Source organism: Pongo abelii, chromosome 5 (genome assembly GCF_028885655.2).
Source record: "Pongo abelii isolate AG06213 chromosome 5, NHGRI_mPonAbe1-v2.0_pri, whole genome shotgun sequence".
NCBI classification, from domain to species: domain Eukaryota; kingdom Metazoa; phylum Chordata; class Mammalia; order Primates; family Hominidae; genus Pongo; species Pongo abelii.
The window spans coordinates 157,961,125-157,983,234 of NC_071990.2; the positions used below are offsets into that span (position 1 = coordinate 157,961,125).

At 42.2% G+C, this 22,110-nt stretch overlaps 1 long non-coding RNA gene across 1 annotated transcript; it reads left to right on the top strand.

Annotated features, from left to right (window-relative positions):
• Positions 1-268: 268 nt before the first annotated feature.
• LOC129059800 (uncharacterized) lies at positions 269-6,328 on the top strand. The gene is made up of 3 exons (XR_008525889.1): positions 269-319; positions 1,384-1,406; positions 5,324-6,328. It is a non-coding gene; the product is annotated as an uncharacterized LOC129059800 (long non-coding RNA).
• The last annotated feature ends 15,782 nt before the right edge of the window (positions 6,329-22,110 follow it).

The window sequence follows — 22,110 nt, forward strand, 5'->3', positions numbered from 1 at the left end:
ATCAAATTAATTAGTTAATTGATAAATTTAATTAATTAGTTAATTAACTAATGTCCCTGGTGGGCAAAGTTTTCTTAACCAGAGAGCTTCCTGGCCCACAGAGGAAAGGAAAAAGTAATGATCCTTCAGCTGTTTCTGAACTTCAGGAGAGTCGGAGGCCCAGCTTCAGAGATCATGTCTTCTGTGAAGTCACAAGGGAAATTACACCTTCAAGAATGCACTGTGCAAGCCGTATCCTTGACTCCCATGAATCAACTAGGAAAGGGCTATTGCTATAAATAAACAAATAAGACTGGTCATCAAGAAATTGGTCCTCCAGGTTTGACTTTTCTTTTCTTCTCCACCACTGAACAGATTTACTTTTGTTTTGTTTTGTTTTTTTGAGACAGAGTCTCCCTCTGTTGCCCAGGCTGGGGTTTAGTGGCACTATCTCAGTTCACTGCAACCTCTGTCTCCTGGGTTTTTAAGCAATTCTCCTGCCTCAGCCTCCTGAGTAGCTGGGATTACAGGCACCCACCACCACGCCTAGCTAATTTTTGTATTTTTACTAGAGAAGGGGTTTCACCATGTTGGCCTGGCTGGTCTCAAACTCCTGACCTCAGTTGATCCACCCACCTTGGCCTCCCAAAGTGCTGGGATTACAGGCATGAGCCACCGTGCCCAGCCCAGATTTACTTTTAATCTCATGAGATGCTGAGGACTAAGACGTCCTCCTTCCTAGGGCCCAAAGCAAGAAAATGAGGTTGAGGAGAGGCCCATCTCCAAAGATCTTACCCTTGGAAAAAGGGTCTTTTTCCCGCACCTCGTTGACATCTATTCCCACTGGGCTGTTTTTATTTTCCTACCCCACACTCCATCAGCTTTAAAGCACTAAAGAACTTTTTGGCCACCTCAGGACAAAAATTTGTTACAAAAGCCACCTCCCAAATGGAATTAGCTCAGCCTGGCTAAGTAAATCAGGCTTTGGACAGGCTCCGCTTCCTGTTGGTTGTTCATACATTTCTGTTGCTCAAGTCATCTTAGAACCCAACTCCGCCTTGCTGGATTCATGATGGAATTTCTCTTTGCACCTCTTTGCACCTCTTCGCACCTCTTCGCACCTCTTCAGGAATCTTCTCCTTTTAATTTTGAAGAATGTGATACCTTTCTGTCCGAAAAGGTATCCAGGTCTTAGATTCACACTCAAGTCATGAATAATACTCTTCTGGGCATACAGAAATACACGATTTTCCCGAATTCTTCTCCTAGCACAGAGACCAAAGCCTTCTTCCTTCTTCCTTCTCTTTCCCTAGCTTTCTTTCTAATTTTCACCTTTCCTGGCATTTGTTTACTTGCTCAACCTTCTAACAAATGTTTATTTAACAAATGTCTGCTATGATCCAGGCGCTGAACTAATCAACACAAAGGTGAGTAAGACACAGTCCTTGCTACAAGATGTTCATGCTCCTATGAAGCAGACCAATTATCAGACCATTAGAGCACATAGCAGAAGGTCAGAGATAGAGTTAAGCCCAGGGCATTATAGGGCCCTCAAAAAGAGAAAAGTCACCCCGCTGGGGACCCAGTCTCTTTCTTCTCACTCTTCAGGTTCTATCTGTTTTCAGGGTTTCATTTCTTTAAAGAGTAAATAGTTTCCTTTCTAGCAACCTCCCCCACAGAGAACGAGGTAGACCTTCACAACTCCCAATCTGAATCATCGTATTACTTCCCAGCCAGCGACTCATATACTCTCAGACTCATCAACTTCTCATTATCCGTACTACCACACATATCAGAATATCTAAAACCCCTAGAGCCCAACCTACTCTAGTCCATGTTTGAGTTTTCCAAATCCACATATCATTTGAAGAAGGTGAATTTTCCATGCAGTGTGTTTTGAAATCAACAGACATATACTTCATCCTTTTGCCTTAATTTCTGATCATCATAAAGACGGGAAAAACAGAAATCCTCAGTTCATTTTAATTCGCTTAGTCCCTAATGTGATATTCCGTGTGCACCCTCAATGACTGGCCTCTCTTTTACCTATCTGGTTTTGAATTACATTGGCTAACTTCAGAAAAATCATCTTGACTAAATTGTCTCTGAAAGAAAGTAATTGAGGCAGAAGATATATGCAGTCCCTCAGCAATTGTTTTAGCTTCACTGTCAGTTTTGAAATAAACAGCCTAATAAGAGGTCAGATACATGGGTTTTAAAAGCCTATTTATCATACAGTATTCAAAACCTTTAATCATTTTATAAGCCTCGCATTAAATGTCAGTTGTCATTCTTTTTCTCATCATGATTATTTAACAAACCAAAATACCATTATGTTGTTCCTTTTCTAGAAAAAAAAAATTGCTTGAATGTGAAAGAAATAAAGCTACAGAGAGACAGGGCTGGCACAGGGGATCTGGACCTAGAGAACCAGCTTCAAATTCTGCTCCACCACCTATTTATTGTGTGATTTGAAGCCAATTATTTAAGTTCTTTGAGCTTCAGTTCCTTGATCTATTCAAGAAAGATAATAATAATCTCTGCCTCACAAGTGTTTTCAAGGATGAGCCCACACCCATCCTTGAGTGAATCATCACCTTGGTGGTCTCTAAGGCATCCCCCTCCCCACCCCACCCCACCCCCGGCCGGCCCTCCTTTCTGAAGCAGCCTTTCCCACCCTGAGCTGCCCTACCCTCCAAGTTTCCTCTTGCTCTGGGCTCTCCTAAGTCTCTGGGCTATGGCCCACACCCACTGGAGTTCTGGTATCTCAGTCCTGGTCTTCATTCTCATTTCATAGCCTCTCTTTAAGACAGCTCATCCATACTGGAAGCTTCCATTTTCAGATGCTTCCAATCCTTCATTTGAATATCAGACCTTTATAGGCAACTATTTACACCATACCTCCTTTTGGGGGTATCTCCCACTCAATAGGTCTAAATGAAGTTCAAGTCCTCTCCTAAATCTAGCGGGCTTCCCATATTCTTCTTCTCAGCTAGTGGCACCGCCACTCATTCGGCAGTGCGAGCCAGACACCAAAGAGCCATCCCAGACCCCTCACCTTCCCTCCAACCCCAGCCATCACAAGCCCTGTCAATTCTCCCCCCTAAAGAGCTCAGAAATATGCCTTCGGAACTACATCCTCATTGGACCACCCCAATCTGAGGTACATCCATCTATTTCCTAAGCCATCTCATTGTACTCACTGCCATGCCGCAGTGGAGTGCCCTTCTCAATGCACAGATGTTGTGGTGTCATTCCCCTGCTTCTGTCCTCTCACAGCTCTGCATTGATCTTAGGGTCAAAATTAAAATCTTTTTTTTATTTATATAAATGTATGGGGTTCAAGAACACTTTCGTTACGTGCATAGATTGCATAATGGTTAAGTCAGGGCTTTTACATATTCATCATCCAAATAATGTACATCGCACCCATTAAGTAATTTCTCATCCTCCACCCCCTCCTGCTCCCTCATCCTTCTAAATCTCTGTTGTCTATCATTCCAATCTCTATGGCCTTTTGTACACATTTTTTCACTTCCACTTATGAGTGGAAATACGCGATATTTGTCTTTCTGTATCTCGGTTGGTTTGCTCAAGATAATGGCCTTCAGTTCCATCCGTGTTGCTGCAAAAGACATGATTTCATTCTTTTTTATGGCTGAATAGTATTTCATTGTGTTTATATGCCACACTGTCTTCATCCAATTTAGGATATTTAGGTTGATTCCATATCTTTGCTATTATGAATAGTGCTGCAATAAACATAAAAGTACAGGTATCTTTTTGATATATTGATTTCTTTTCCTATGGGTAGATGCCCAGTAGTGGAGTTGCTGAATCAAACGGTATTTCTATTTTTGGTTCTTTGAGAAATCTCCATACTGTTTTGCACAGAGGTTGTACTAATTTACATGCCCACCAGCAGTGTTTAAGAGTTCACTTTCTCCATATCCTCACCAACATCTGTTAGTTTTTGTATTTTTAATAATAGCCATTCTAGCGTTTGTTTTCTTAGTATTGAGTTGTTTGATTTCCTTATATATTTTGGATATTAGCCCCTTTCATATGTATGGTTTGCAAATATTTTCTCCCATTCTGCAGGTTGTCTCTTCACTCTATTGATTATTTCCTTTGCTGTGTAGAAGCTTTTTAGTTTAATTAAGTCCCATTCATCTGTTTGTGTGTGTGTGTGTGTCGGGGTGGGGGATGGAGTTTTGCTCTTGTCGCCCAGGCTGGAGTGCAATCGCACAATCTCGGCTCACTGCAATCTCTGCCTCCTGGGTTCAAGAGATTCTCCTGCCTCAGCCTCCCAAGTAGCTGGGATTACAGGCACGCACCACCACGCCCAGCTAACTTTTTTGTATTTTTATTAGAGACAAGGTTTCACCATGTTGGTCAGGCTGGTCTCAAACTCCTGACTTCAGGTGGTCCACCTGCCTTAGCCTCCCAAAGTGTTGGGATTACAGGCATGAGCCTGTTTCTGTTTTAAAATCCTTAGGGAGACATACATGATCCCGCAGGACCTGACCCTGGCTCCCGGCCAGCCTCACCTCCCATGGCTTTCCTGTCCCTGTACTACCTCGCTTCCTTCCCCTTTAGCCTCAGTTCAAGTTCACATCTTCAGGATGGTAGTCTATCACCCCTTACCCCAGTTTAGAGCATCTTCTAGGCATTCCCACCTCACCACTTGATTTTCTTTCAGGGCATTTAGCACATTTGCTGTTGTATGACAATGTGGGCGTTTTCATCAATGGCAGTCTCCCGTGCAAGAATGTATAATCCAGTACGGCAGGACATAGCTATATATTGCTTATCCATGAATTCCGAGTGGCAAGCCCCAGTAGAATTTCAATATGTATATAGTGAGTTATTAAAAAGTGATTTATTAAGTTATTAATTACTTTTTAAATTAACTTTTTTAACTTAAACTTTTTAGCCAAAACCAAGAATACCTATTTAATAAAAAATAAAGAGCAAACCATGCTCCTAGAACACATTAATTCATCAAAGGATAATAAAGAAAAAGTGGAGTCACAACCAATTGTGCTCTGCTAACAAATAACAATCTTGACAAGACCTTAGGAGGTCAACATCAGCCAGCACCCATTTTGGATACAGGTGACTTGGTGGACCTTTGTTTCCCATCAAGTCCCTTTCCTCTAGCACCCAAGGCCCCCTGCAGCCCACCCCTGACACAGCCTGGCAGCAGGTACTTACCCTCCAAGGGAAACAGCCAGGCCCTGTGCCCCGTATGAAATGAACAAGGCTGGGCTGTGCCCCTTTCCTGCAAGCAATCAGCACAGGCCCTCAAGCATGAGATTTAATTGCTTGTTCATTATTTTAGCTTGCAGGGGCTACAAGGAAGTATGGCATTTCTGAGCATACCATCTGAAGAAACCCTGGGAGCTGTCAAATTAAAAAATAACAACAGAAACGAGAAAGGAGCCTGTCTTTAGCCGAACGGCTTCAGGTGCCTGTGACTCAATGAGAGGGCCCCCATCAAAACCCATGGAAGCCCCTCACTGTTTGTTCTGCCCTTTTCAATTCTGTCTGAGCGGGGAGGAGAGTGCCACAAAGAGATGAGAATTTGAACTCGCAGCCCCCGAGTGCACCAATGTCCTTTTTCTGCCTGATTGTATACTTAAAGTGCCTGTAAAGTCAATAACTTCCCATGGTTTCACAGCAAAGCCAAAAGATTAAAAAAGAGACATTGTCCTTTTGAAGATGTGGAAAGTAATAAGTGAGCAGGCTGAATCCTCTTTGGGTTTAAAAGCCTGTGCAGTTCTGCTTTAAGGTGTCAAAATTGCCTTAAATCTTTAGCTTTGTTATACCCTGCTGCTACACAGATATAATAGAACCAGGCTGACTCTCTCAAACAATTTGGAGATGATTTTTTCTCTCTAAAAACTTTGTTGAAATATATATGTTAGCACAGACTTTTTCTTAACATTTTCTGTTTAAAATACAGTATTTTTTTCAGATGCATCTTAAGAGATCAGAATAGTCAAACAGTAGCTCTCTTTTTGAAAAAAACACTGTACACCATCTTCAAGTTTAAAGCACAAAGGTTACAGCTAGTTCTCCACCCCCATTTTATTTCCACTGTTGGAGCAGATTTGACCTCGTCTCTCTAAAGGCAGAAAACTTCAACAAAGGCGGGAGGACTATTTAAAGTGATGAAAAAGATTCTGAATGAAGGATTATGCCTTTGATGAAGGCTGAAAGAAATGCAGTGCTTAGGAAGTGGATAAAAGTCAATAGCAACAATTCTTTGCTTTGGATGAAACCTTGAAGGTGCACTTTTCCCCAGTGATATGAAAAATAAAAAAATAAAAACAACCAACCAGAGACCCGTAACTCTTCTGGTTCTGTGGCATCTGTACATTCACATGATAGAAACTTACTAAATCCCAAAGGGACCCTGGCAAAGCCCAGGCTCCATGATGGGCTGGGAGCCCTGCCACTGCACCAGGAGAAAAGGAGTCACTAGACTCTGGATGGGGAAGAGAAAAGCCTCTTTCCTCCCTCCCATTCCAAAAGAGAAGAAAAAACCTGGACAGCCAGATATAAGCAGCCTTGAAAAATCTCTCTAGAGGAGAAAAGACAGGAAGAATGTCATCCAGAAAGAAGGCCAGGAGACAATGCTACAAAGGTGCTTTTTCTCCCTCCTTTCTTTCCACCTTTCCCACCGTCGCCTCTCCCTCTAAACCACCCGTACTCATCTCTCTCCAGATTCTACTCTCCCGCTGGAGCCTGACCAACACATTTCCCAAAAGCAGATTAAAAAAAAAAAAAAAAAAAAAAAAAGCAAGGGTCTCAGGCTCTGTCACATCCAACTAATTCTTATGTGCCAGGGACACACAGAGTGACATTTTGTGTATCTGTTGGATTGTGAATTACCACTTAAGCATATAGACTGTTCTCAACAGTGAGATTCCCTTCATGTAGACACCCTCATGCTTCAGCTAGGTGCTTACAGGTGAATAGTTACTCAAAAATCATCATGTAGCAAATTTGGTTTCTGAACCCTGAATTAGAGAGACTCAGGCGTGCACCAAGGAAATGTCTAGCTATGCTCTTCTCCAGCCTCCCACCAGACTGCGGGTCTTAGCGATATTCTGTTGGTATCACTGGGGTGTGCCAGGCTTTTGTTTGAATGGTCCAACCTGGCTGCAATCATTTTATGAGCAGACCCGATTGCTCTGCCGGCGTCTGCATTGTCTGCTTCAAAAGTCAGGCTCACCAGAGAGAGCAATTTCTTAATGGAAAGAATTTGTTATCAGTTTAGGCCACAAGCCTGAATCTTTGAAACAGCATGACTCAGATAGCTCATCACTCAGAGAATTAAGGTTTTGCATCCCTCAGTTCTAAGTGAGGTTTGCTTCCTCTTTTGAGGACAGCAGAATTAAATTACCAGAGCCATCTCATTGGTCATTCATTTAGTATTTACCACACCTACTATGTGCAAGAGGTAGTGGGAAGTAGAAAGATTAGAAAGAAAAGCTCCTGGCCAGGCGTGGTGGCTCTCACCTGTAATGCCAGCACTTTAGGAGGCCAAGGCGGCTGGCTCACCCTGAGGTCAGGAGTTTGAGATCAGCCTGGCCAACATGGTGAAAACCCATCTCTACTAAAAATACAAAAATTAGCCAGGCATGGTGGGGGATGCCTGCAATCCCAGCTACTTGGGAGGCTGAGGCAGGAGAATTGCCTGAACCTGGGAGGTGGAGGTTGCAGTGAGTCAAGATCGGCCATTACTCTCTAGCCTGGTCAACAATAACGAAACTCCATCTCAAAAAAATAAAAAGAAAGAAAGAAAGAAAAGCTCCTCTATCAAAGAGGTTAGTAGCTTACAGATCTTAGAATCATACAACTTAGAAAAAAATGTTGAAGCTCATATATAGAATCCAAGTGCTTTATTTTACAGATAAAGAAGACAGACCCTGAACTATTCTGTATCTCCTGTGGTAAACTACAGAGGTAATTCTCAAACCCAGGTCTTCCGACTCAAAGAAGGACTGTGCCTTTCCATTCTGTTTCTAACAGCTAAAAGGCTCCAGCATCCCCAGGTCCCAGAGGCCTGTGTGGTCTAGAAAGCTGGTGCGTGATCATCAGTCAAAAGCACACAAACCCCTCACTGCATACATACACCACAGCCAGCACACACCTGGAGGTTTGAACACACGCATTCACACACTTACGTAATTCTCACAATAAGTGTTTGAGGCAAGGATTGGCATTCAGGTTGTAAGCTTGAGAAGCTGAGTGCAGTGTTAAATAACCCATTCAAAGTCAAAGGGTCCCCGTGGCGAATTGAGGACTCAAAACTCAGTCTGTTCTCTGCCCCTACACACCAGTAGCCTCGATTTCCAACTCATTTGTTTGTTCCCTGTTATAAACTGAATGCTTGTGTCTCTCTCCCAAAATTCACATGTTAAAATCCTAATCCCCAATGTGAGAGTATCAGGAGGTGAGGCCTTTGGGGGTGATTAGGTCATTAGGGTGAAGCCCTCATGGTGGGACTAGAGTCTTTGTTAGAAGAGACACAATAGAGATCATTGTTTCTCTTCAGCCATGTGAGGACAGACAAGATGTCCATCTACAAACCAGAAAGGGGGCCCTTCACCAGACACCAAGTCTGCTGGAGCCTTGATCTTGGACTTCCTAGCCTCCAAAACTATAAGAAAAAATGTCTGTGGCTGGGCGTGGTGGCTCATGCCTGTAATACCAGCACTTTGGGAAGCCAAGGAGGGTGGATTACTTGAGGTCAGGAGTTTGAGATTAGCCTGGCCAACATGGTGAAACCCTGTCTCTACTAAAAGTACAAAAATTCGTGGGACGTGGTGGCGCATGCCTATAACCCCAGCTACTCGGGAGGTGGGAGGCTGGGGCAGGAGAATCGCTTGAACCGGGAGGCAGAGGTTGCAATGAGCTGAGATTGCACCACTGCACTCCAACCTGGGTGACAGAGCAAGACTCTGTCTCAAAAAAAAAAAAAAAAAAAAAAAGAAAAGAAAAGAAAAAAAAAGAAATGTTTGTTGTTTAAGCCAGCCAGTCCATGATACTCTGTTATAGCAGGCCAAACTGACTCATACACTCCCTTTGTTTCATCTTCATGTATTTCTAGCATCCTAGTTTGTACCAAATAATGGAATCTAAGAATTTTAGAAATGGAAATGTTCTTAGAGACGATGTGGTCCAGATCTCTCATTTTACAGGTGAGGTAACTATTCCAGTGACTCATCTGTGCTCAGGTCATGAGAGCCATGCAAGTTCTAGAGAGCACACACGGAGTGAGAGAGACAAGCCGAGATCCTGTCCCCGCAGGCACCAGCCTCTCCATGGTTTCATACAACACAGGTGTCACCCCGGTTGTCCCAAGCCTCAGCAGCCAGTGGATGTTAATACAGTCACATTATTAATAAAAACAAGAATGAATAAAGTACTAACTTGACATAGGAGCCATACATATGCATCTGTCTACTACAGAACCTCCCACCCCTCTCCAAGTCCTCACCTGGGTTTTCTGGAGTCCCGTTGTCTGTCTCACAACCACCCTTATTTGTACTCAACACCCTAGACATCACTCAAATGTTTTCCTCAGTCACGACGGTAGCTGCTCAGACCTTCTTTGTCAATGTCTGCTTCCCCTGAAAAGCCTTCTCTCTCATGCCTTTCTGCCTGTGTCCACAGTGTCTGAATTGAAGGTCCTTGGTCTTCAAGGAACCAAGACTACACTGAGATTCATTCTTGGGAAGTGCCTCTCCTTCAACTTCTGGTACCACTCATCCATAAACACCAACACTGTTTGCCTCTTTGTGTATCATAAAGTCCCTCATTGAAACAGCTCTTAAACTCCAGTCTGGAAAACAAACCCACTGGGCTACAATAAGGACCAATTTTAGACACAGACGTCCTCCCCCTTCCTCTTGGCCCCAGGTATTCTCTGCCAAACTACAACTCCTCCAGGAAATAAGCATCTAGCAGAACCCCCACAAACCCATGGAGGTTTGTTTTGTTTTGTTTTGTTTTTCTGAGACAGGTCTCCTCTGTCACCCAGGCTGGAATGCAGTGGTGCAATCATGGCTCACTGCCGCCTGGGCCTCCCCGGGCTCAGGTGATCATCCATGGAGCAGGTTTGAAGAGATCTGAAGCCCAAGGTAGGCTCAGGCTAGAATTCCCACTATATACAGATCACTAGATTCAATTTAAATGTGTCTTAAATTTTACAAATTATGCAACAGGATTAAAGATGTAATTGAACAAAACTTGTCCAAGAAGGTCCTTGGTATTTTCTCTCTTCTGGAAATCATCGATGAAAAACATGTTCTATGAGCTGGCAGAACTCAATCTTTTAAGGGGAAAAAGGGTCATTTAATTGCACAATAAGCATACTGTGGACAAAAAACAGCTCCCTGTTTATTGCATGTATCAAATTATTTAGGTATCTAAGAGAGAAAGGTGGATGTACCAAAAACCTAGGCTATGTGTAATCGTTGAAACTGAGTATCAAATTGAGTTCTACATTTCCTGGAAGCCAAGATAAAAAGTAAAATAGATAAGTTATATAGTTCTCCACTATTATTCATCTCATAGAGTAACACAGCATCTGGTCTAACAGCCAAAAGCCTATCATCACATAAATAAATGATTAATTGTCTGGATCTCTAAATAAAGGGAATAAATCACCCTAGACAACAAGGTCTTGGAGGGCCTTGTCTGGGTGGTCCCTACCACATGCCCCAAAACAGGTTTCCATAATAGTCAGAAACCAATTTCATCTGACTTCTTATGCAAAGGACAAGAAGAAGTCACATTGCTTTCTTTCCTGATCATTTTGAGGAGGTGTTTTTACAAAGACCTCCTGCTCTGAACACTGCTAGTTCTGCCTCTAATGGGCCCAGCTTCCTAGATGGACCACACATGGTACCAAGCATGGCTTATGAGACCCTTGAGCCTGGCTTATGATGACCCTTGGTGGTCATTTTCCTCATCATTTTCAGCCTGGGCCAGCTTGTCTGTCTCTCTTGGACACAGGAAGGTGCCTCATTAACCTCTTTTTACCCTCTCCCATAACCAGTGCACAAAAAGATGCTTGGATCCTGGGTCTGGACTGAAGGAAATGTGCATCTTCTTGAGTTTAGGTCCATGGAGGGACATCATGGTCCAACAAAACCAACCCCAGATCTCCACAGCAGCCTCAACAGGAAAATAATGTGTGCCTAAAAGCAGGTTTTTCATCACATAACACTGACTGTGGGGATGTGGGGGAAATAGAGGAGGGTGTTCCCAGCCTTGAGAAGCCCAGCTGTGGAGGCAGGACCATGGAACAACAACCAGAAAGTAGGATTGTGTGGGAGGCCGAAGACTAGAGGGTTAAGAGTGCAAGCTCTGGAGTCGGGAAGACCCAGGTGTGAACCCCAACTCTGTTCCTTACGAGCTGCTTGGCTTTGGGCAAACTAGTTAAATTCTCTGTGCCTTGGTTTATTCATATGAAAAACAGGGAGAACTTGTTGGAATTGTTGTGAGAGCCAGTGGAGATCAGGGATGGCAAGAAGGGAGCAGTGTTAGCCACATGTTAAGTCGCTCGCAGCAAATTCTAGCTGTTATCCTTGTTCTGTTGCCATCACCACTACTCCTTAAGTATAGGGAAACTTCAGAGAAAGAGAGATGATTGGATGCTGGAAACAGAATCCTGCACAACCTCACATGGGTTCTAGGATCAGAGAGGCCTACATTTGAATCTCTATTTGATTACCTCAATGAATTTACACAAGAAACTCAATACCTCTGAACGTCAGTTTGCCTCTAAAGTGGGAACAGTAATGCCTATGATGCATGTTTATTATGTTTGTCTCTAAGAAAAAAAACGTCATTTGATTGTGCAATAAGAAACATACTTTATCTGTGGGCAGAAAACAACTTCCTGTTTCTGGCCTGCATCAGTATATTTATGCACCTATCAGAGAAAGACAGATGTATCAAAAACATAGGTATAACATATAAATCACCCTTATTACAGCCCTGGGCCTTAATGGACCCTCAGTAAACAAGAACTTCTGTGAGTAATATGAGGCAACTAGATTCAAGCACGACTTCAAAAGGTAAACAGAATTAGACTGGTAAATGGAGTATATGGAGGAGATATTTCAGAACCAGGGGAGAGGATAAGAGTTAGCATAGAAGGGAGAATAAGCTCATTAGATATGAGATGAATTCAGGAGAACAGTCTGAATTTGGGGAGCGATTCCTTGGGAACAATGGCAGGTAAGACCACATAAAGAAACAGACCCAAACACTAGGACATGGGCTGAAGAGTGAACAGAAGGTTACCGTTGTGAGCTCCAAAGCAGAGAGTAGCCAGATGGGATCCAAGTTGTAAAAGATCAGCCTGGCCGGCTGGGCACGGTGGCTCACGCCTGTAATCCCAGCACTTTGGGAGGCCAAAGTGGGTGGATCACAAGGTCAGGAGATTGAGATCATCCTGGCTGACACGGTGAAACCCCGTCTCTACTAAAAATATAAAAAATTAGCTGGACGAGGTGGCGGGCACCTGCAGTCCCAGGTACTCGGGAGGCTGACGCAGGAGAATGGCGTGAACTCAGGAGGTGGAGATTGCAGTGAGCCGAGATCGAGCCACTGCACTCCAGCCCGGGCAACAGAGCGAGATTCCGTCTCAGGAAAAAAAAAAAAAAAAGATCAGCCTGGCCATGATAAGCAGAGAGGATGGAGTAAAGAGGAACTCGACGGGTGTAGTCTTCGATACCTAGGGATTGTAGATGAGTACAATTCTGAACACTTCCAGCATGTACAGCTCAACTCTCCATTTCCAACCTAATTAAATTTCATGTGGATATTCACTTTCTCTATTACTGCCATTGCTATTCTGCACAGTAAAGATTTCTTTTCCAAGACCCAAGGGATGTGTAGATATGGATTCCATAAGGATTCTAGTCACTCACCTTCTACTGATTTTTAGCTTAAAACACAGTAGAAAATTATTGACATTATTTCCTTGAAAACCCTTCCCTGCCTGTGCATGTCTGTGTCAATAATTGTCGTGTAGCAATTGGAAACGGGCCTTTGGCAGCTCGCCTAGGAATGTCAAATAGTCTCCATTAGGTTTGAAAGCTCCGAGTTTCAGTAATGGGTTGATACTCTACCTGATATGATTGTACAAAATTACATAATTGATTTCTGGGACACTGTGCCACACAAATTTTATAGGTTTCTTTTATTTTGTGCTTCAAAAGGCAAGTATGCTTTCCTTCATTTTCCTCAGTAAGAGGATTTCAAGTCTTGCTCCTGGCTGGTCCTGATTAAGCTCAGGTATTTTATAAGGCTCTACACCCCTTTTCTCAGTTATTTTACACATCAAAGACTATGATTTTCCACTCGCTTCTAGGAGTTGGTAACTAACTAAAAAGTGGGCCTGAGAATGTTGTCTTACCAACTATACGGTGCACAAAGGATATTCTTCCCAGCCTAAAATTAGGAATGAACATTGCTTAATTGTTTCAGTATGTTTGCAGTGTTTCTTTTTTCATTCAGCTTTATGATGATTGCAAATGTAGCATTTGCTACATATCTTTAGAGTATATTTGGTTAATGCAGGCATTCTCTTTAAAAGAACCAGTTATTTCTAATCTCGAGAAAGCCTGTGGTCAGGGAACGATGACAAGGTGAGAAAGAACTGGCTTCTGTGCAATCTCTTCTCTCTGTGTCAATGCTCTAAGCACTAATGGGCTGCCATTCAGCATCACTGTTCTGTCTGGGCCAAAGCAGAGAGGAAAAGCTAGATAGGCCACATTCGGTGTCACTGGACAATTGTCCTTAATATTTAACAATGGCCATGACAAACCCAATGCTTGGGGGTAGGAGAAAGAAGTCATTAGTCCAACTAGGTGCTGGGGGAACTGTGAGCGCATTTCGAAAGCAACATCTTGTATTAAGAGCGAGGAATATAATGAAATGCAAAAAGGCATATTATAAGAATAGTAATATTCTTTAAAAATATTGAAAGGCAAGAAGAACTGAAATCAAAACAGAACCTGCTGAATGAAAATTATTTCATTTGTTCTGGCCGGGCACAGTGGCTCACACCTGTAATCCCAGTACTTTGGGAGGCTGAGGCTGGTGGATTGCTTGAGGTCAGGAGTTTGAGACCAGCCTGGCCAACATGGTGAAACACCATCTCTACTAAAAATATTAAAAAATTGGTCGGGCATGGTGGTGCATGCCTGTAGTCCTAGCTACTCAGGAGGCTGAGGCAAGAGAGTTGCTTGAACCCGGGAGGTGGAGGTTGTAGTGAGTCAAGATCGTGCCACTGCACTCAACCCTGGGCTACATAATGAGACTCCGTCTCAACCAGAAAAATAAATAAAATTAAAAAGAAAATTATTTTATTTGTTTAATTTGGCTGACAAACTGAATGCTAAACCGAGTTACAATTAACTCATATTCAGGTAACCTGATTTTCAGATATGATTTTCAACCTGAAGGACTTAAGAAAACTTCTCATTCCTTCTCCTTACAAACTGCATTTCTTTTACATAGAACTTTCTAAATAGTTAATAAAAATAGATTGCTACCAACAGACAATTCCAAAAATATTTCCAAGTAAGAAAAGTGACAACCTAGAAAATACTACATACTATGTGATCAAGACCTAATATTATACCTTGTGTGGTGATATGCCCCCAAATAGGAAGAATCTAATTGACAACACTCTTACCAAAGATGTAATACACTTTTTATTCTAGTGTTCAAGAGAATCCTAAGGGTAGAATCGTCTCAAGAATGCCATACATGTATGGTTTTACTGTTAGAAATTGTGACATTACCAGAAGTGTCATGTTATTTTTTAAATGAAAATCATTTGAAATTAATTTTGTTTTGAGATATTCACAACTTCCTCAGAAATACTTGGGAGATATGCCAAGGTGTTATAAAACCAGTGCTTGGCTGGACATGGTGGCTCACCCCTGTAATCCCAGCACTTTGGGAGGCTGAGGCAGGCAGATCACGGGGTCAGGAGTTCAAGACCAACCTGACCAACATGGTAGAACATCATCTCTACTAAAAATACAAAAATTAGCCGGGACTGGTGGCTCGCGCCTGTAATTTCAGCCACTCCAGAGGCTGAGGAAGGAGAATCACTTGAACCCGGGAGGCAGAGGTTGCAGTGAGCTGAGACCATGCCATTGCACTCCAGCCTGGGTGACAGAGTGAGACTCTGTCTTTTTAAAAAAAAAACAAACAAACAAAAAAACAGTGCCCAGTCATTATTCCATGCTTATTCCAGTCAATATGAATAGATGGACTATTCTACACAAGACACAGTTCAGTCAGCAGTCAGGATGTGAGAATTACAAATTGAGAACAGTTCCCACCCACATGGAGCAGAAATACAATCAAATATCCAAAAACCCAATTCCACCCATTTGTTCTTAAATGCAAGAATTATCTACCCAAATTTTAGACACATAAAATAGATAAATAAACAAGCCATCATCAGTAATTTCTCCATTAACCCAATATCATAAACTTTAGAAAAGAAATTCCACTTCCGAGGCTAAAGTTTGAGTAATTTTTCAGTGTAGCTTTGGAGTGGGAGGCCTTTCTGTGATGTATTTTCTTACAGTGACCATGATTTTTTTTTCTACACAGCTATTAATACATTCTTAGGCAGGTATTTGAAAATCAAACATTGTTTTGACCTTTGAATTTCTGTGGAAGCCAGCAGTTGTCCTCAGCTATAGCCAGTTCTCCTCTCACTCTGGGTACCAAAAAAACAAAAAAACAAAAAAAAAAAACCTAGCCTCCTGACCCTCTGGTGGGTGCTGTGGAAGTGGTTATAGGACTGCTTCAGACCAATGCGTTGGGACACGCACGCCCTCCATGCCAGAGCCTTTAATTGCCCTTACTAGACATGTCCAGCATTCTCTTTTCAAAGTGATGCCATCTTCCCTCCAATGACTGATCTTTCAGTCTGGATCCTGGAGAAAGAACCGCAGAGAGCAGAGCTCTCTACCAACCTTGAGGGCCATGTGACAAGAGCAAGAAATCACTCTTGTAATTAGCCACTGAGTTTCAGAGATTGCTTGTTACTGCAGCATAACTAAGCCCATCCTGATCGATAACTTCTTTTAGTTTCACTGCTGAAATGCTCTCAGGGTTTTCTATCAGAGGGGAATTGAGCAGGAGAAAAGAAAATAAAGGCCCTCAGGATGCCGTCAGTGGGCTTGGGAGCCTTTAAAGGCATGAGCTTTTTTATGTTTCATAAGAAGAAAGGTGACTTGTGAGAACCAGGGCATGTGGACCTATGCCCATCATCCTATAGAAAAAAAGGAAGGCTTTCCTCTTCTTTCTTAGAGGGGTTAATTCTCTCCAACTATGTACCTCTCTCCTAGGCAAATGGCTTTAGGCTAGATGGAATTGGATCAGGAGGTAGGGCTGATAACAGGACTAAAAAGAAGCTCTTAGGAAGATCTGAGAAACCAATACCAGGAGTGCCCAGGTCACCCTATGCAGCTATCACACATTAATCACTCAGGTTGAGAGTTTCCTAACATTCTGAATGACTTCTAGTGCTGGACACTGGACACCCTCTCTGCTATGAAATTCTCCAGTCTTCTGACCTCTGACTCACCTTGGAGACTTACATGAAGTAGTCTCTTCCACAAATCTCCCGCGAGCCTTGGGAACCCCATCGGCCACCTTGTATGAGGTGCAGTCCAGTGGTTTCTACTTGTGGCTGGGCAGCAGCTTGCATAGTTTTGTTAACATGCAGATGGAGGGAGGTTGGGATTCATCACATCTGTAGTGTTCACCTCCCTTCCCTCCTGCCCCCATGTGTACTTCAAAAACATCTCACCAGTGACTCAGCTGGGTAGTCAGGCACCATTGCAAGCCACTGCTATATAAATGCTTTTCCTTTCAGATCACCAGTGTATTAGTCTGTTCTCATGCTATTGATAAAGACATACCTGAGACTGGGCAATTTACAAAAGAAAGAGGTTTAACGGACTCACAGTTCCACATGGCAGAGACCTCACAATTATGGCAGAAGGCAAGGAGGAGCAAGTCACATCTTACATGGATGGCAGCAGGCAAAGAGAGAGCTTGTACAGAGAAACTTCTGTTTATAAAGCCATCAGATCTCATGAGACCCATTCACTATGACGAGAACAGCACAGGAAAGACCCCACCCCATGATTCAGTCATCTCCCACTAGGTTTCTCCCACAACACCTGGGAATTATGGGAGCTACAAGATAAGATTCTGGTAGGGACACAGAGCCAAACCATATCAACCAGGGAAATAAACAACTTCTAATAATAATAACAACAATAATTGTTAACATATATTGAGCACACACATGCAACTTCTGAGCATTGGCTCATTTAATTCTCATATCAATCCTACGAACTAAATGCTGATATTATTCTCATTTTATAAACTTATCCAACATCACATAGGAAGAAGTGGCAGAATAAGAGTGAGAACTCAAATCCACAAAGCTCTAAAGGCCTTCTTTCCCAAAGCAGAATCCAAACTCTTTAAGCTGAATTTCTTTGTTTCCAGTTAAAACACAGCCACAACCACTGGAGGTATTACACTATAGAACTCGCCTGTTCTCCTCAGGGGGAACTGACTCCATGCTGCCAATCTTACTGGTTCTGAGTGAGTGCCCAGGAAGAACATGCTTCCCAGCCTCCCTGGAAGATAGGCTGGGTCTCCAGGACTGAGTTCCAGCCAGTGGAACATGGGTCCCTTCCAGGCCTCGCAGAAGACATCTCCCAGGCTGTCCATGCAAGTGTGGCTCCTTCTGCATCCCGGGAGGCCGCATGCTTAAGGTGGCAGCAAAACAGGTTAGAAGGGACCTGGATTTCTGAGCCTTCTTTTAGAGGAGAGCTTCCCAGAAAAGCTACCCAGCCTGCAGCAAACTATTACAGGAGGGTGGAATAACCCTTGATTGTGAAAAGTCACTAAGATTTGGAGGTTGATCTTGTAGCAGCTGGGGTTCCTTATTCTGACAAATATACTCTCCTATAGTAATAACATGGAAATACTCATGAATGGCTTATAGTTCCATTTTTCAAATCCACAAAAATATTCCAAATCTCATCATCACCAAGAAGTTTGAATTCAGCAACTGCTGAGCCAAGACTCTCTTAGTTAACCAACCAAAACAAACAATGATCCAACAACTCACCTGCAACACATCCAAGGACCCTCACCCCCTCCCCACAAGAAACTCTTTTTTTCTGGATTACTTCTAAGACAATCACTTTATTCATGTCATCCCATCTTACCTGACTATTTGGTGCTGTATCTTAGAAAATCATTTTAGAAAATCTTCCTTTTAAAAGTCTTCCAAAACCACAGCATGTGTGAGTGGGTGAAGCATGCCGGTTTATTCCAACTGCTCACAGGATACAGAGGTTGAAGATGCCGTTCCAGTTAATCAATTACAACCCATATGGGGCTGTTTTAATCAGTGCTTCAAGATGCACCTGGAAACAATTAACTCTGGTAGGTAACAATAGCAAGAATAGAGAAAGTATTCCTGTGCTGTTGCAAATGGCACCTTCATTTTGCATCATCTGAGATTCTCGGGTGTCTTGCAAGAGTGAGGCCCTGTAGCATATTCCAAAAGGAAATGATGATTACTTTGGTCTTTGCATGCGAGTGATCATTGTACAAAACTGATTACCACTGCATGGTGGTCAGTGGGACTTAAATTCATACCGGATGATGGCTTAGGATATTACATTCACACAGTCTAAATTTGTCTTAGAGATGTTCATCCACTTAACATATTTTTAAAGAAAGTTTGGCAAAATGCAAGGCTGGGATGTGACAGTTCTGTGACAGATCTCTCAAATAGAAAAGATAACAATGGGGACTCTACATCACTGACAGCACAAAAATTAGTAACGGGCTGAGTGATCTGAAGACGCAATTCTGGGTTTAACCTTCTCATATTTTTAAGTTATTAAGTGAATATTGAGATTTATATATTTTGTCTTATAATAGGGTACACAGAGACAGAAAGAGAAAACTTTTTGATAAGAGTGTTTGAAAAAAAAGAATGGCATTTCAACCTGAATATATTGTAGATGAAGGAGTACGTGGGGAAAGAGAGGGAGTACACATTTGCACACAACGCACTGCCCCAGTGATGCATTGCTGAGGAACTTTTAAAACTAGGGTGTAGGTTTGCTATATATACAGACTTCCCTTATTGAAAAGATGCTCCTTTAGTTAAAGCAATGTTTCCCAAAGAGGGGTCCAAAGATACCCTAAAAGAGAGTAACCTGGGATATTATATACAAATCAGATTCCTCAGCCTAATCTTCAGTCAAATGAATCAGAATGTCTGGGACCTTGGCATCTAGAATTTTAACAATCACCATGTGACTCAGAATCACTAGCAGTGAGAGATGAAGTGGAAGAAATAGAAGGCATCAAAGGCAGAAAGAATTTTTCTGCACACGAACCCAGAGAAGTCAACCCCACAGCAGTGATATTTTTCAAAATTAAGATTTTAAAGATCAGAATAAATAAGAATTAAATGTGTCTATCTATATAAAAGAGATCAGATGAAAGGGTAATGTGAGAAAATCATTCTGCATCCAATAGAGATAAATTTGAGGTCTAACTTTTTATTCTACTAAATAGAAATAAAGATCATAAGATGCAAAAGGTAATAAGGAGACAGACAAGTATTACAGTGCCCACTGTGCTTAGCAACTAGCTTAAGAAAATACCTTTTGTTCTTCATTTTATATTCCTCTCTACTTTTAGCTTTCTTCTGTTTTTAAAAACGAAGTCTCCATAGCAGTCAAAGGGGAAATGTTTTGAAGCAGCTATTAGAAAAACAGTTTTTCACCCTCAAACAGCCAGCACAATCCATCCTTCACATATCAGAACTTCTCAGTGGGAGGTTAAATTCTGAAAGTGGTTTGGTGAGGATTTCCTGTTACACCTTTCAATATATCATCTGTTTCCCAATCTACTGCATCCAAGGTGCTGCGTCCAGTCCTTCCACCATTGCTGGAGCCTGTGCAAGTGCGACTGGAAATAGATGGAACTTGTGCAATCAAAACCAGATTTTCAAAGGAAAAAGATGAGATGGCCCATACTTTTTAGACAACAGGGAAGTTTCAGTACATTTGAACACCAATGAAGGTATGAGAGCAAGACAGAAACTCACAAATGAAAATGCTGCATGAACCTTGGTTATCTGTTTGTGAAGCAGATTTCAGCTGCTCAACACAATCCATGATGGCAAATGTTGCAATGCCTAATTGTCGCCATGGCATTCTAAGGCATAGTTTGATAGAAACATACAGAAAAATACTAGTACAGAAATCAGAATATAGTGCCCTTACAAAGAAAGTGAGCCTACCATCCAGCTGTGAGCCCATGAGGGCAGGCACATTCCTGAAATTCTCATGAAATTCTCCAGTGCCTCACACACTCCCTAACTCTTGTAGGTATGCATCAACACTTAAATAAATTAATTCATTTTGAAAAGATTGAAAATTAAAAATCACTACAAATAAGATGGGCTTTCTCAAAACTATCAGAAGAAACTCCAAGCTACAGCCTATCATTGCACTGAGTCTTACTGAGTTACTTCCTAAGTATCTTTCAAAACCTTCCACCTTGCCCTACCTCTGCCACCCTCACCTTAATCTCAACCACCATCAGCTCTTTCCTAGACAACTACAAGGTCTTTTTAAAGCATCTCCACTCATTGACAAGCTCGCCTTCAATCTTCTGTTCATATTTCAACCACACTCATCTTTTTCAACTGCAAATCAGATCATCACATACACACTCACACACCACCCCACACACATGCACACAAGCCAGGTTAAACCATTTCAGTGATTCTCCTTGCCCTTAGAATAAAGACAAAAACTCTTAGTATGGCTACCAAGACCTGCACAATCTGGCTGCTATCTGCTCCTACGTGGTCACCTTGCAGCAGGCTCCAGCCACGTCGGTCTGCTCTCCAGCCCTCTAAGACCCCCAAGCCACCTCTGCCACAGGGCTTTGCTACTTGCCGTGCCCACCACTGGAATCCTGCTGCCCCTCCCCATCTCCTGTGCCTTTCTTTCTTTTTGCAATTACAAATCTTTCAGATCTCAGTTCACATATGCCTTCTTTAAGGAGCCTCTGTCGGCATCTGTGTCTAGACAACTTTCCCTACTGTTTATTCTTAAGTCACCTTAAACCTCTCCCTGGCAGCACTTAGGAAAGTCTTTATTTCATGTTCATTTGTGTGATTATTTGACTAAAATCTATCTTCTTTGCTACACTGAACACTCTTTGAGGGCAGGGATTATGTCTTTAATTTTTACTCACAACTATATCTATCATCTAGTACAGTGCTTGGCATTATAGTTGGTTCTTAAGAAATATTTCTTAGATCCATGAATCAAGTCAGGTACTGATGATTTAAAGGTATCCCATGTATCTGTTGGTTCCATATTCCTAGTCCGACATTTTTTGATGGCATTGTTGTTTTCTTTTTACATCATGGAAGCTTCTTTTTTGTCAAATGATGCACATTTAAATGATTTAACCAAGTTGCTAATGACATAAAGTCAGATTCAGACTTTTGTTGGAACTGGAAGTCCAAAGTATTCCCAAGCAAAGGGACCTGAGTTAGGAATTTCCAATAACGACATCCACAATGTTTTGGGATCCTTAGAAAGCTTCTTGGGTATTGAAGCTAAAGCAACTGGCTCCATAATGGTTACAATAGAATCCGATTTCATAATATTCAGGAAACAAAGTATTAAATTGCAAGTCAATAACAGGATAATATCAGTGGAAATAATTGGTATCTGCATGGGGCTTAAATAAGAAAATTCAATACTGAGACCCAGCTCACAAGCAGAATACTCACTGATTGAGTCTCACCCCTACGATGAGCTGTACCAAGCATAGGCAGAAAATTTTGAAAGGGCTGGGCTTGGTGGCTCATTCCTGTGATCTGAGCATTTGGGGAGGCCAAGGCAGAAGGATCATTTGAAGCCAGGCAGGACCAGTTTGAGCAACAAAGTGAGACCCACATCTCTATAAAAATAAATCAAATAAATAAAAGTTTAAAAA